We start from the raw sequence: 13,339 nt of genomic DNA, 5'->3' as shown, positions 1-13,339 counted from the left end.
TCGTGGTAACTTCAAATTATTAGAAAATTTATAGATCAGCATCTTGAAATATGTTTTTGTTCATTTTCACAAAACGTTACATGACTTTACGTTCTGCAATGTGTTCTTAATTACCATATTCAAAAGCAAAAAGCATGTGTTTACTGTCCTACCATATTTTGGTGATGTATTGATGTGTCTCATTTTCAGAGGACACTTTTCAGCGTGCCACGAGATGTATATCAGCCATACCAAAATGCTGCCTTTGCCTGAGACAGGGAAGATCAACTGACTTTGGGGAAATGGAGAATCATTCATGAATCCAGTTACTTTCTGATCTGACAGCTTTGTGGCATCTGAATGGATAACAATTTGATCTGGTAATCTCAATTGATAGAGTGCAAATGTGTAGTGATGCATTTTGGGAGCTCTGGTAAGTGAAAGATGTTCACAATGACTAGTAGATCCCTAGAGAGCACTGAGAAACAAAGGGACCTTGATGTCCAAAAGCAAGAGTTCATGCCCTCTGCTTCTGGCCTTTCAGGCAAAGTTGGATCCAACACTCCACTGAGTCTTAGATCCCATGAGCTCTTGTTTTGTTGACCAGTCTGCTATCACTGACCTTATCAAAAACATATAGACCACATCAGATGAATTTCCCTCTTCAACACTTCTGATATCTCCTCAATAAAAATTAGATAAAATTTGCAAACCATGGCATTACCTCAACAAAGCCATGCTGACTATCCCCGAACATTCCATGTTTCTCCAAGTGCAGCGACATTTTGTCCCTTAAAATTCTTTCTGATAACTTCCCTACCACCAAGGTTAGACTGGCTTGTAACTTCTGGATCTGTCCTTTCTTCTTTTATATAAAAGTATGAGCGGTCCTCTGGCACCTTAGCTGTGGCCAGAAATGACTTGAAAAATCTTTGCCAGGACCTTTTGATATCTCCTCCCCTGCTTCATAAAGTCATGCAGTACAGAAACACGCTCACTTGATCAACATCAATGCCAACTAACAAACATCAAACTACTGATCCCATTTACCTGCACTGAGTCATTACCTGCCATACCCTGGCCCTTTAAATGCTCATCTGTTGCTTCTTTAATATTGCAAGCGTATCTGCCTTCTCCACCTTGTCAAGCAGCATATTACATGTTTGTATCACTTTTGGTGAAAACACTTGCCTCAGATCCCCTCTAAATAGCTGACAGTTTACCTGAAATCTATGCCCCCTGACTTAAACTCGTCTACTGGTTCTCACAATCAATCTATGCCTCTCATAATTTTGTATACGTCGATCAGATTTCCCCTCAGCCTCCTCTGCTGCATGGAAAACGCAATTAGCCTACCAGTTTCTCCTCATAAAACTTGCATTCAATCACAAAACAACACCCTGAAACATATACTATCAACCAACCTGGCCAACATCTCTGTCTCCGGCTTGCTACAGTGTTCCAGTGAAGCCCAGCACAAGCAGACAGAACAACACCTCATTTTCTACTTGGGGACCTGACAGCCCTCCAGACTTAACATTGAGTTCTGCAATGTTAGGGCCTAAACTCTCCCATATCCCAGCGCCCCCACCCCACACACCAACCCTCTGCTCTCAGTAACACTGTCTGCCCGTCACAGGGCCCTCACCCCCTCCTCTAAGTAATACTGCCCGTCACAGGGCCCTCGCCCCCCCCCCCTCTCAGTAACACTGCCCGTCACAGGGCCCTCGCCCCCCCCCCCTCTCAGTAACACTGCCCGTCACAGGGACATCACCCCCTCCTCTCAGTAATACTGCCCGTCACAGGGCCCTCGCGCCCCCCTCTCAGTAACACTGCCCGTCACAGGGACATCACCCACTCCTCTCAGTAATACTGCTTGCCATAGGGCCCTCACCTGCCCCTCTCAGTTATGCACTGACTGACTGTCACAGGGCCCTCACCCCCTCCTCTCAGTAACACACTCCGTCACAGTGCCCTCAGACTGTCACAGAGCGCTCACCGCTCCGCTCAGTCACACTGCCATATACAGGGCCCTCACGTGCTCCTCTCAGTAACACTGCCTGTCACAGAACCCTCACGCGATCCTTTCAGTAACACTGCCCATCACAGGGACCTTACCCGCTCCTTTCAGTAACACTGCCTGTCACAGGGACCTTACCCGCTCCTCTCAGTAACACTGCCTGTCACAGGGCCCTCACCCGCTCCTTTCAATAACACTGCCCGTCACAGGGACCTTACCTGCTCCTCTCAGTAACACTGCCCGTCACAGGGACCTTACCTGCTCCTCTCAGTAACACTGACTGTCACAGGGCTCTCACCCGCTCCACTCAGTCACACTACCTGTTACAGTGCCCCTACCCGCTCCTCTCAGTAACACTGACTGTCACAGGGCCCTCACCCGCTCCTCTGTTACACTGACTGACTGTCACAGGGCCCTCACCCACTCGTCTCAGTAACACTGACTGATTGGAAAGGGCGCTCACCCACTCCTCTCAGTAACATCCCCTGACTGTCACTGGGCCCTCACCCGCTCCTCTCAGTAACACTGCCCGTCACAGCGCCCTCACCCACTCCTCTAAGTAACACAACTGTCACAGAGCCCTCACCCACTCCTCTCAGTAATACTGTCTGCCACAGGGCCCTCACCCCCTCCTCTCTTTAACACACTCCGCCACCGTGCCCTCACCCCCTCCTTTCAGTAACACTGCCAGTCACAGGGTGCCCACCCGTTGCCCTCAGTAACACTGACAGACTGTCACAGGGCCCTCACCCGCTCCTCTCAGTAACACTGCCCGTCACAGGGACCTTAGCCGTTCCTCTGAGTAAGACTGCCTGTCGCAGGGCCCTCACCCACTCCTCTCAGTAACACGGCCCGTCACAGGGCCCTCAACTGCTCCTCTTGGTAACTCTGACTATCTCCCGGCCTTAAACCCCTCCTCTCAGAATCACTGACTGAATGTCACAGGCCTCTCACTCCCTCCTCTCAGTAACACTGCCTGTCACAGAGCCCTCATCCGCTGTTCTGAGTAACACTGGCTGACTGTCACAGTGCCCTTACCTTGCCCACTTATCTGAATTAGAGACAATATCAATGTGGTTGCTTTATCAAGAACAAATACGGAGAGAAATTAATGTCACAATCAAAGTGAACTTGATTAGTAAGAGAATGTGATGGAATGTCTTTATTTATTTAATATAAGTATGTTATTACTGATTTTATGACCTGAAGTCACAGCCGTATTCAATCAGCTTCACTGTCTATATTTGCAACTCATTGACATAAAGTATTTAGTGACGTTCAAAATTGATCCCAATGTTTCCTAATCAGATTTTTTGAAAAGCCAGTGCCAGACTTTGTGAATAACAATACCTGACACCAGGTTCATAGCTAAAACAAAAGATTTTACAGTTTATGAACAATATAGTATCTTTTTTAAAAAAAGTTAAGCAAAAAGGTATTCTGACGAACGCCTATGACTTAAACATCATCTTTTTTGATTCTAGCCCCAATTCTAGCAAAGACAGAAAGACAGACAAACAGATTATAATTAAGGAATGTATCAAAGAGAAAAAACTAAATCAAGTGTAACTGGCCAGTTTACTTAACCAGACTGCATGATCTTTAAAATGGAAAGAACTGTGGATGCTGCAAATCAGGAACAAAAACAAAGCTGCTGGAAAAGCTCAGCAGGTCCAGCAGCATCTGTGAAGGAAAAAAAGAAGTAAGATTTCAGATCTGTTAACCCTTCTTCTGATCAGGTCTGAGGAAGGGCCACCAGATCTGACATCGTACCTCTTTTTTGCCTTCACAGATGTTTTCAGACCTGCTGAGCTTTTCCAGAAATTTTGTTTTTGTCCATCATCTAAAATCTCACAGTCAGATGAGATTGTATGTTAAGTTAAAATCTGAACAATCTACAGATGCTGTAAATCAGAAACAAAAACAGAAGTTGCTGTAAAAAACCAGCAGATCTGGCAGCATCTATGGAGAGAAAACAGAGTTAACATTTTGGGTCGTATTACCCTTCCTCAGAATTCCTTATTTCTAAGTGTCACAGGATCTGAAACGTTAATTCTAACTTCTGTCCATAGATGCTGCCAGACTCGCTGAGCATTTCCAGTAATTTCTGAGCTTCTGTCTTGGTTTCTGAAAACATTGAGCTATGCAAATACCTTTCAGTAGGCTTTGGGGGATATTTAATTATTACTTGTAACAGAGGACCTCTTAACTTAGAATAAGTTGATAATGGGAGGACAACCAGTTGGCAATCAAATCTCTGTCCTGTAGCTTTTGCAGGGACAATCCTTCTGATTTAAAGACAGTTCAATATTGGTTTCTCTTTGCTAATGACTCATCAATAGAGTTTTCTTGGAAGAAGAATTGACCTGCAATTAACATCCAGACCTAGCCTCATAAACAAATATCAAATTGTTTCTTCTTTTTTCACATAAGCTGCTGCTCACAGTCCAAAGGTCACTCTCAGCTCACAGTTCACAGCTCCAAACCAAAAATGATAATGAACTTAAGTACTAGGAGGAGTAAGACAATTCAGCTCCTTGAGCCCCGCTGTTTGATATGATTGTGGTTGATCTTATCTCTGCTGCAACTTCAGTTTCCTACCTGCTCTCCATAATTCTTGAACCCATTATGAACTCAAAAATCGTTCTATCTCCTCTTCAAATTTGCTCAATGTCACAGCCCTCCAATGCCTTCTCAGGGAGTGAATTCCAGAGATTCATGACCCTTCCAGTGTAGAAATTTTTCATCATCCCTTTAAACCTTCTTTCCCTATGCTAAAACTATGACCTCTTGTTCTATTGCCCGCATGAGGAACCATCCTTTCCACGTCAACTTTATCAATCTGCTTGAACATATTATATCCCTCAATTAGATCCCTTCTCATTGTTCTGAACACCTGAGAATGTAGGCCGAAACTACTCTGTCTGTCTTAAGACGCATTCTCGTCTCTGGAATCATCCTGGTGAACCTCCACTGGACTGCCTCCAATACAATGACATCTCTCCTTAAGTAAGGAGACCAGAACTGTACACAGGGCTCCAGGTGTGGACTCACTAATGCCTTGCATAGTTGCAGCGACCTTCTTTTGTATTTGTATACTCTCTTTCTTGAGCAACAAATGCCAAAATTCCATTTCCCTGCCTTAATACCTGCTGTACCTGCTTACTGAGTTTCTGTGATTCATAAAACTAAAAAAAATGAAGGTTTCAATGCTGTTAAAATGAAATCCATCCAAGTAAAATTAAAATAATGATAAGAGGACATTAATAGAAAATGAAAACATTTTTCTCTCTCTGGAGAGCAATATTGAACAGGCTTCACATAATAATGTTATTTGTGAGCTTGGATTCTATACTGGAGGAATGCTGCGCAAGTTTTAAGTTTGAATTGTCCACCTATACCGTGTGTAGTGAGAAGGACAAGACGTGGGTTTTAATCTAATAATTTTCTGTGTTCTTCTGTTATAAATATACATAGGCATCCGTTTGTGAGCATTTTCAGTAATTGAATACCACAGTAAAGAGAACGAAAATTTATCTCACCCTGGAATCTGAATTGTCCAGTATCACCATCAACTGGGATCATAACACTTGTCATTTCAAAGGCCAAACCTGATATTACCACTCGATTCCTCAACTAAAATGGAATTTGATTCATTCAGTTGTCATACATGAATGACCTTGATAGTGTGTTGTAAATTATAAAGTGAAACAAAATAGCCCTTCACCATTTTTCTTGTAAAGCAAATCCATCATATTCGATTGTTGTAGTGGTATAAAACACTAGTAAGTCACACATTGCAAAGTCCTCCTGAATGTGAGCCAGACATTTACATAGATCTGTGGTTAACCTCAAGAGGCAACCCAATCTTGTATTTGTTTCCTTTTTAGGCCACTTTTCTGACAACAAAGACTTCACCAGTCTCCTTAAACAGCTGAGATCAGACTAATTACAAAGCTCTATTTTGTCCATAACCTACCCTTGATCAATGCTAAAGAAGATACACTAGCATTTAAATAAAATTGTATTTATAGAGTCAGAGAGTGATACAACACGAAACAGACCTTTCAGTCCAATTAGTCCATGCTGACCATAATCCCAAACTAAAGTAGTCCTGCCTGCCTCCTGCGCTCGGCCATATCCCTCCATTCATGTACTTACCTGGATGTCTTTTAAATAGTGAAACTGTACCCGCATCCACCAATTCTTCTGGAAGTTCATTCCACATATGAACAATCCTCTGTATAAAAATATTGCCCCTCGTTTCCTTTTTAAATCTTTCTCCTCTCATCTTAAAACTATGCCCCATAGTTTTGAAATCCTCCACAGTAGGGAAAAGACATTTGGCGTTCACCTTATCTAGATCCCTCATTATTTTATAAACATTCATCGGGTGACCCCGAAACCTCCTAAGATGCAGTGAAAAAAGCCCCAGTCTATTCTCACCTTAAATCTCAAAACCTCCATTTCTGGCAACATCCTGGTAATTCTTTTCTGAACCCTCTCCAGCTTAATAATATCCTTCCTTGAACACCGACCAGAATTGGACACAACAGTTTAGAAGAGGCCTCACCAATATCCTGTACAACTTCAACATGGCATTCCAACTCTTCTCCTCAAAGGTCTGAGTCATGAAACACCTTCTTAACTTCCGAAAGAACTACAGATGCTGTAAATCGCGAACAAAAACAAAGTTGCTGTCAAATCTCAGGAAGTCTGGCAGCTTCTTTGAAGGAAAAAACAAAGTTAACGTTTCGGGTCTGGTGACCTTTCCTCAAAACTGGCATTTCCCCTCTTTGCTGTCCACTGTACCACCGATTTTGGTATCATCTGCAAACTTACTAACCAGGCCTTCTATATCCTCATCTAAATCATTTATATAAATGACAACCAAAAGCAGACCCAGCAATGATCCCTGTGGAACACCGCTGGCAACAGGCCTCCAGTATGGAAAACTTCCTTGCATCACCACTCTCCATCTCCTGCCTTTTATCCAATTTTGTTTAGTTTCTACTTAATTAATATTCCAGTAATAAACATCCCTGATGAGCTGCGGAACGGTCACCGCACCCGAAACGTTAACGCTGTTTTTGTTTTCCATCACAGATGTTGCCAGACCCGGTGAGCTATTCCAGCAACTTTGTTTTAGTTCCTGATGAGCTGCGACTTTGTACTTGACTGATTTCCAACATCAAAAGTTCTAAAGGTTGGAAGAGATTGGTTTACCTTGACTTCCTAGCTTGAAAATGTGCCTTTTATGCAAAGAAACTGTACTCTGGGACAGTGGTTTTTCAGATTTACCTGCAGGTCCAGCTGTGAATCGGAGTTGAAGTAGTTGCAAGCACTGATGAATAGGCAGCTATTTAGCCTCTGGATGGAATCCTGTGGAAGCGACGAGGGTCTAGGTCATTGACTCGAGAACTGATGAGGGAACGGCTTGCCCCAACCAGCTTCCCTTCAGGGGAACGCCAGCCTCAGGTCGCTCCCCTCAAGGGGTATGTCATCCTGACCTTGCTCCTCTCATGCGTAGGCAGCTACATCTTTCTCCCCTCTGGCACATAATAGACCGGTGGAAAACCTGGTGGGATGCCACTTTCCATGAGCGGTTGGCTAACCAGAACCCAGCAGGTGTAGTAAGCAGCAGTGTCACTTGGGAGGTGATGATCTCTGTTACCATTGGCAACCAACCTACGATTATTGCTCGATCTCGGACCAGGATTGAGTGAAACACCATTAGCACGCCACTTCCCCTTCTTGATGTTGCACATTGAATGCCTTTGAAAGCCTGTTACATTTCTTAATGGTGACTCCCCTGCCCACTGTTGACTCAATACCAGTTGTTGTGGGATGATGTATGTGTACGTCAGTTGCTCAATTGGGGACTTTAACTCGCAATGAAGTTGGGAAGTTATGCACAAGTCTTCTCACCATGGATTTAATCTGGCTCTAAGCAGAATTGTAGGTGGTGCCATCCTTCCACCTGATTAAATGTCCTCTATTTTCAAACTTGCCACAAGGGAAAGTACAAAATCCCGCTGTTTTTGTTATCAATTCATGGTTTTTAATTTTGCAATCAGTGTCGTAAGCAGCAGATTAGTTCAGTCCTTGTGAAATTGAAGGCAATGCAACACTTTAATTGGTCACTTTTTAACATGGCAGGTTCTCAGACTGAGGAAATGGTGAATGTTGTTGATCTTTAATGCAATATAATGGAGGAGAGAAAAATCTGGACTATAGAGCCCACAGGAAGAAAATTATAATCTGTCAGTGCTGCCTCCATTAGAACAATGCCAAGTAAATACCCGTCCCCATATCGAACAATAGAAGTTTCCTGCATATCAGAACATACCCATTGAGTGGGGAACTGATGAATAATGCAGGAGCACCATCGGATTGAAATACTTTTATTCTAAGAATTTCAGAACATGCTGGGATTTTTATAGCAAGCAATACTTGTGATGGAATATTCTTTTAATGTCAAAATGCTGCAACAGTTTGGAAGAACCAATATTAAATGGATATTATTGCAGATAATATATGTGAATTAAATAAAATTGTTTGCTTAAAGTATTTTGTAATTCGAATTGAATGTCGCATTTTTGTATCTTAGTTGTCTTCTGTTTCTAATTTTTCTTATTTTTATAGAGCAGGTATTGTCCTGGTCACTTGTAATGCTGCCAATTCAAGATTAACTACATGGATGGTCTCTATCAGTTGCTTAATCCCCGATGTCAGTTTGCAATCCTGAATCCAAGATTGTCACTTCATCTTTCAATTCTGTGTATAATCAAAGTCTGAGATCAACAGCTTTCATTTTACTATCTGGAAGTCAATCAGTGCAGATTTTGTTTGTAAACAAGCGTTCTGTATGTAAAACTGCTTCGTTTAATTAGATTAGTTAGTTAAGATTCATTTTAATGAAATGAATCATAACTAAGCTTCATCTCTTCCTCATTCTGATTCTGAACACATGGTATGTCACGCAATGGCAATTCAATTTTGCATTGGTGCCGGTTCAAACCATGTGTTTTCCAACTACAGATTGATACAGATGAAATTGTACCATTTCCTTTTTAGTACCATTCTCACCATACAGTGTTTCTGTTCATTACGTTTCTGTGCACAGTTCTGAACCAGTCCCCTTGCCCCTGAGCTTGCCAAATGTCTCAATGTTGTCATGACATTGTCAAAGAATTCATTCCTTGGTAGATTCAGAGATAAATTAATGTAACCTAGTATGTGTTAATGCCTCTGCTGTAATCGGGCGAAACACTCAGGCCATTGTCTTAATTTTTCTCTCTTGTATTTATATTGAAATGTTGACCATGCCATTTGCTCCACTTACTGGAATTGGACTTGTTACAGAAGTGCTGAACGTCAACTTGCCAAATACAATTGGATGAAAAGTATGAGGCCAATCAGTCTCTTGAAACACTTTCTCTATGCAATCAACATAACAACATTCATTGACAATGAAAAATTACGTACGTGCTTCAGAAGATTAGATTTGAAACAGAGATTTGTGAATATGAATGGAGCTATATATGTCCCCATCTCAGGCACCAACCTCAAGTTCACCTGGACTATCTACAACACCTCTGTCACCTTCCTGGACCTCTCTGTCTCCATCTCAGGTAACCACCCAGAAACCGATATCCATTTCAAGCCCACCGACTCCCACAGCTACTTAGAATACACCACCTCCCACCCACCTTCCTGCAAAAATTCCATCCCCTATTCCCAATTCCTTCACCTCCGCCTCATCTGCTCCCAGGATGAGGCATTCCATTCCCGTACACGTCAGATGTCCTTGTTTTTCAACGACCGCAACCCCCCACCCCCCCACCCAACCACACAGAGTGGTCAAGAACCATGTCTCCCACATTTCCTGCAACTCATCCCTCACACCTCATCCCCGCAATAAGCACCAAAAGAGAACCCCCTCATCCTCTCATACCACCCTACCAACCTCTGGATACAACGCATCATCCTCCAACACTTCCACCATCTGCAATCTGACCTCACCACCAAAGACATTTTTCCATCCCCACCCTTGTCTACTTTCTGGAGAGACCACTCTCTCCATGACTCCCTTGTTGGCTCCACGCTTCCCTCCAACCCCACCACACCCGACATTTTCCCTGCAACTGCAGGAAGTGCTACACGTGCCCCCATACCTCCTCCCTCACCCCCATCCCAGGCCCCAAGAAGACTTTCCACATCAAGCAGATGTTCAACTGCACATCTACCAATCTGGTATACTGCATCCGCTGTACCCGTTGTGGACTCCTCAACATCGGGGAAACCAAGGAGAGACTTAAGTGTTCTGCAAAGCAGTCCCTATGCTCGGTTCACAACAAACAACTGCACCTCCCAGTCGCGAACAATTTCAACTTCCCCTCCTATTCCTTCGACGACATGTCCATCCTGGGCCTCCTGCAGTGCCACAACAATGCCACCCGAAGGTTGCAGCAACAGCAACTCATATTCTGCTTGGGAACCCTGCAGCCCAATAATATCAATGTGGATTTCACAAGCTTCAAAATCTCCCCTCCCCCTACTGCATCCCAAAACAAGCCCAGCTCGTCCCCGCCTCCCTCACCTGTTCTTTCTCTCACCTATCCCCTCCTCCCACCTCAAACCACACCCCCATTTCCTTCCTACTAACCTCACCCCTTGACCTGTCCATCCTCCCCGGACTGTCCTATCCTCTCCCTACCACCCCACCCACACTCACCTCTACTAGCTCCACCTCTTCAACTTGTCTGTCTCCTCTCCAACTATCTTCCCCTCTATCCATCTTCGATCCACCTCCCCCTCTCTCCCTATTTAGTTCAGAATCCTCTCCCCCTCCCCCTTTTCTGATGAGGGGTCTCGGCCCAACATGTAAGCTTTTGTGCTCCTAAGATGCTGCTTGGCCTGTTGCGTTCATCCAGCTGCACACTTTGTTATCTCTATATCTCGTAACAACCTCATTGAGTGAGTTCTAGAGCGAATTGTGCAGGGTAGACTTAGGGTTTATCATTCTAACTTGCCAGTCCTGAAAGATGAAACTTGGTTTGTGTTGGATGTTTGTTTTAATAGCTATGAAAGATATCCTGAAAGGATATGTCAAATCTTTTGTTGAGAATTTTACCCATTTAGTCGCTCTAATCTTTTTCCTTTTTTAAAGTTTCCTTGGTAGTCATAAATTTCAAATATCTGCACAATTTTATTTGGCTTTGTATTGGTTCTCTGAGATTTTCTGTTAATGGCTCCATGACCTGCTAGCTCATTACAGAATTTATCATTGATGTGCCTGTAACAAAATCTTTAGTCTTATACTATATATTCCCAATTTCAGGATAAAGTCCAGAGAGACCTTTTAAAGGAAAGGGGTTTCGAAAGAAAACTTCAGTTCCAACGATCAAAGTCATGAATAGTTGATAAATTATTTGCATTTCATATTTCCAGAACCTAACCCGGAAGAGAGAGCCCAGAGAATTGCCAAAGCTGTCCTCAAACAGTCAACAGAAGTGAAGGAAAATTGGGAGCAATTGAAAATCCATGCAAGCAACTGGCAGAAACAGGTGGAAAAGGCATTGGAGAAACTTCAAGAACTGCAGAAAGCTCTGGATGATCTTGAGGCTCGTGATAACAGCTGAGGGGGTCCACACTGATTGGCAACCTGTGGGTGATCTGCTTATTGACTCATTGCAGGATCACATTGATAAAACCAAAATAAGTGCAATTACATTGCACTTCACTTATGAACAGATGTAACTGCAATGTTGTATCGAGACGATCAGTAATATGAGTACTTAAGTAATATTGATTGAATGGTTGTTAACTTAATTTGAAAATTAAAACTTAGTTGAGCATGCCTTCTGATGATATCACATCGGTAATATTAGTATAATTGAGGATTCTATTAGTCAGTGACATCAGCTGAGTTATCTGCTTGTTGCTATGTTATCAGGATTAAAGGTAAAGTCTTAGCACGCCATTTGGCCACTCCTTAGAGAGAGACAACTGGTTATGATTTAACCTGAAGATCACCATGCCTCGGGCAAGTAGAGGGGTTGAGGCAAAGATCCTTTGTGGTAAGCTCACTGGTGTGGCAATTGAGCCCTCTCTGCAGGGCATCACTTTGCATCACAAACCAACCGTTCAGCCAACTGAATTTGAATGGAGCTTAGGATTGTAGAGTAATCCATGCAATTGTATTTTTTTGAATGAATGTTTCTAACTGGGACTCTCTCACTGGCAAACTTTTTAAAAGCCAGCTCAGCCATACAGGTTAGATGAGTTCCTGATCTCAGCTGAATTTTTTGATCTGGGGTGGGTCAGCGTTAGGAGTTCAGTGATTGGAATGAATTCTCATTAAATTAGCGAGAGGGATACTACACGTGAATAGACCGATGTTTTGAAAAGAGGATGAGATACGAGCAAAAGTTTAATTGATGGAGAAGACCAGCCACAATCATCATCAACGGTGGAGCAGGCTTGAGCAGCCATGCAACATTGTGCTGCCGCTATTTGACTTGCTCCGTGAAGAGGAAGGAAAAGGGTCAAAGTTTCAAAAATGCTGAAGACCACATCATTCTACAACCTCAAAATTTGATTGTGTTCAGCATATTATCACTACTGGTACCCCTCTTTCCTGGTCTATCATCTCAGCAGCTCTACTCTGCCCAAAAGCTGGTTACCAAGTGACATTTTTGAAGGCTCTTCCCAAGTCTGAAAATCATTTTTGTTACGTAGAATCAGAGTTGGCGTGTGGAAGGAGGTCTTCTGGCATATCATAGCTCTTTGAAATAACTCCCCAATTCATCCCTGTCTGCTGTGCAATGTCTTCAACCACTTTATATCTCTTTAATGGAGGCAAAGTTTTGAAGGCATCTGAAAGGAGTATTAACGATCCCAGAATACAACTGAGCCTTATTAAGTTCTTAGTTCTGATGATCAAGAGCTTGATCAAAGAGGATTGTTTTAAAAAGTGCCTTAAAAGAGGAAAGGTACAGCGGCGAAGAGGTGGAGGAAGTCTCTTGTTGGGTTTGAAGCCTACACAATTAAATGTTTGACAACCAGTAGTGGGCCATTTAAAATCAAGAGTGGGCAAGAGGACATAATTAGACGAGTGCAGATATCCTGAAGTATGGTTGGACTGGTGGAGATTACCAAAATAGCGATAGGCGTAGCCAAGGAACGATGTGTAAACAAAAATGAGAATTTAATAAATTTACTGTTAATAGTATCAGTGAGTTAGAAAGTACGGAGAATAGGATTTGTTTCAAGATGAGACTCAGGCAGTGGAGTTTTAGATGACCTCATAACACTCTTGGTCACCTGTAGAGAGTT

The 13,339-nt window shown here is 43.0% G+C and overlaps 1 long non-coding RNA gene across 1 annotated transcript; it reads left to right on the top strand.

The window, feature by feature from the left end:
* The first annotated feature begins 3,711 nt into the window (after positions 1 to 3,711).
* LOC132208500 (uncharacterized) lies at positions 3,712 to 11,861 on the top strand. Its single transcript, XR_009444614.1, has 2 exons — positions 3,712 to 9,633; positions 11,453 to 11,861. It is a non-coding gene; the product is annotated as an uncharacterized LOC132208500 (long non-coding RNA).
* The last annotated feature ends 1,478 nt before the right edge of the window (positions 11,862 to 13,339 follow it).

The sequence above is a fragment of the Stegostoma tigrinum genome, unplaced genomic scaffold (assembly GCF_030684315.1).
Source record: "Stegostoma tigrinum isolate sSteTig4 unplaced genomic scaffold, sSteTig4.hap1 scaffold_427, whole genome shotgun sequence".
In the NCBI taxonomy this organism is placed as follows: Eukaryota; Metazoa; Chordata; class Chondrichthyes; order Orectolobiformes; family Stegostomatidae; genus Stegostoma; species Stegostoma tigrinum.
Note: the sequence above shows the minus strand (reverse complement) of the source record. Positions and strands in the feature narration are given on the sequence as shown.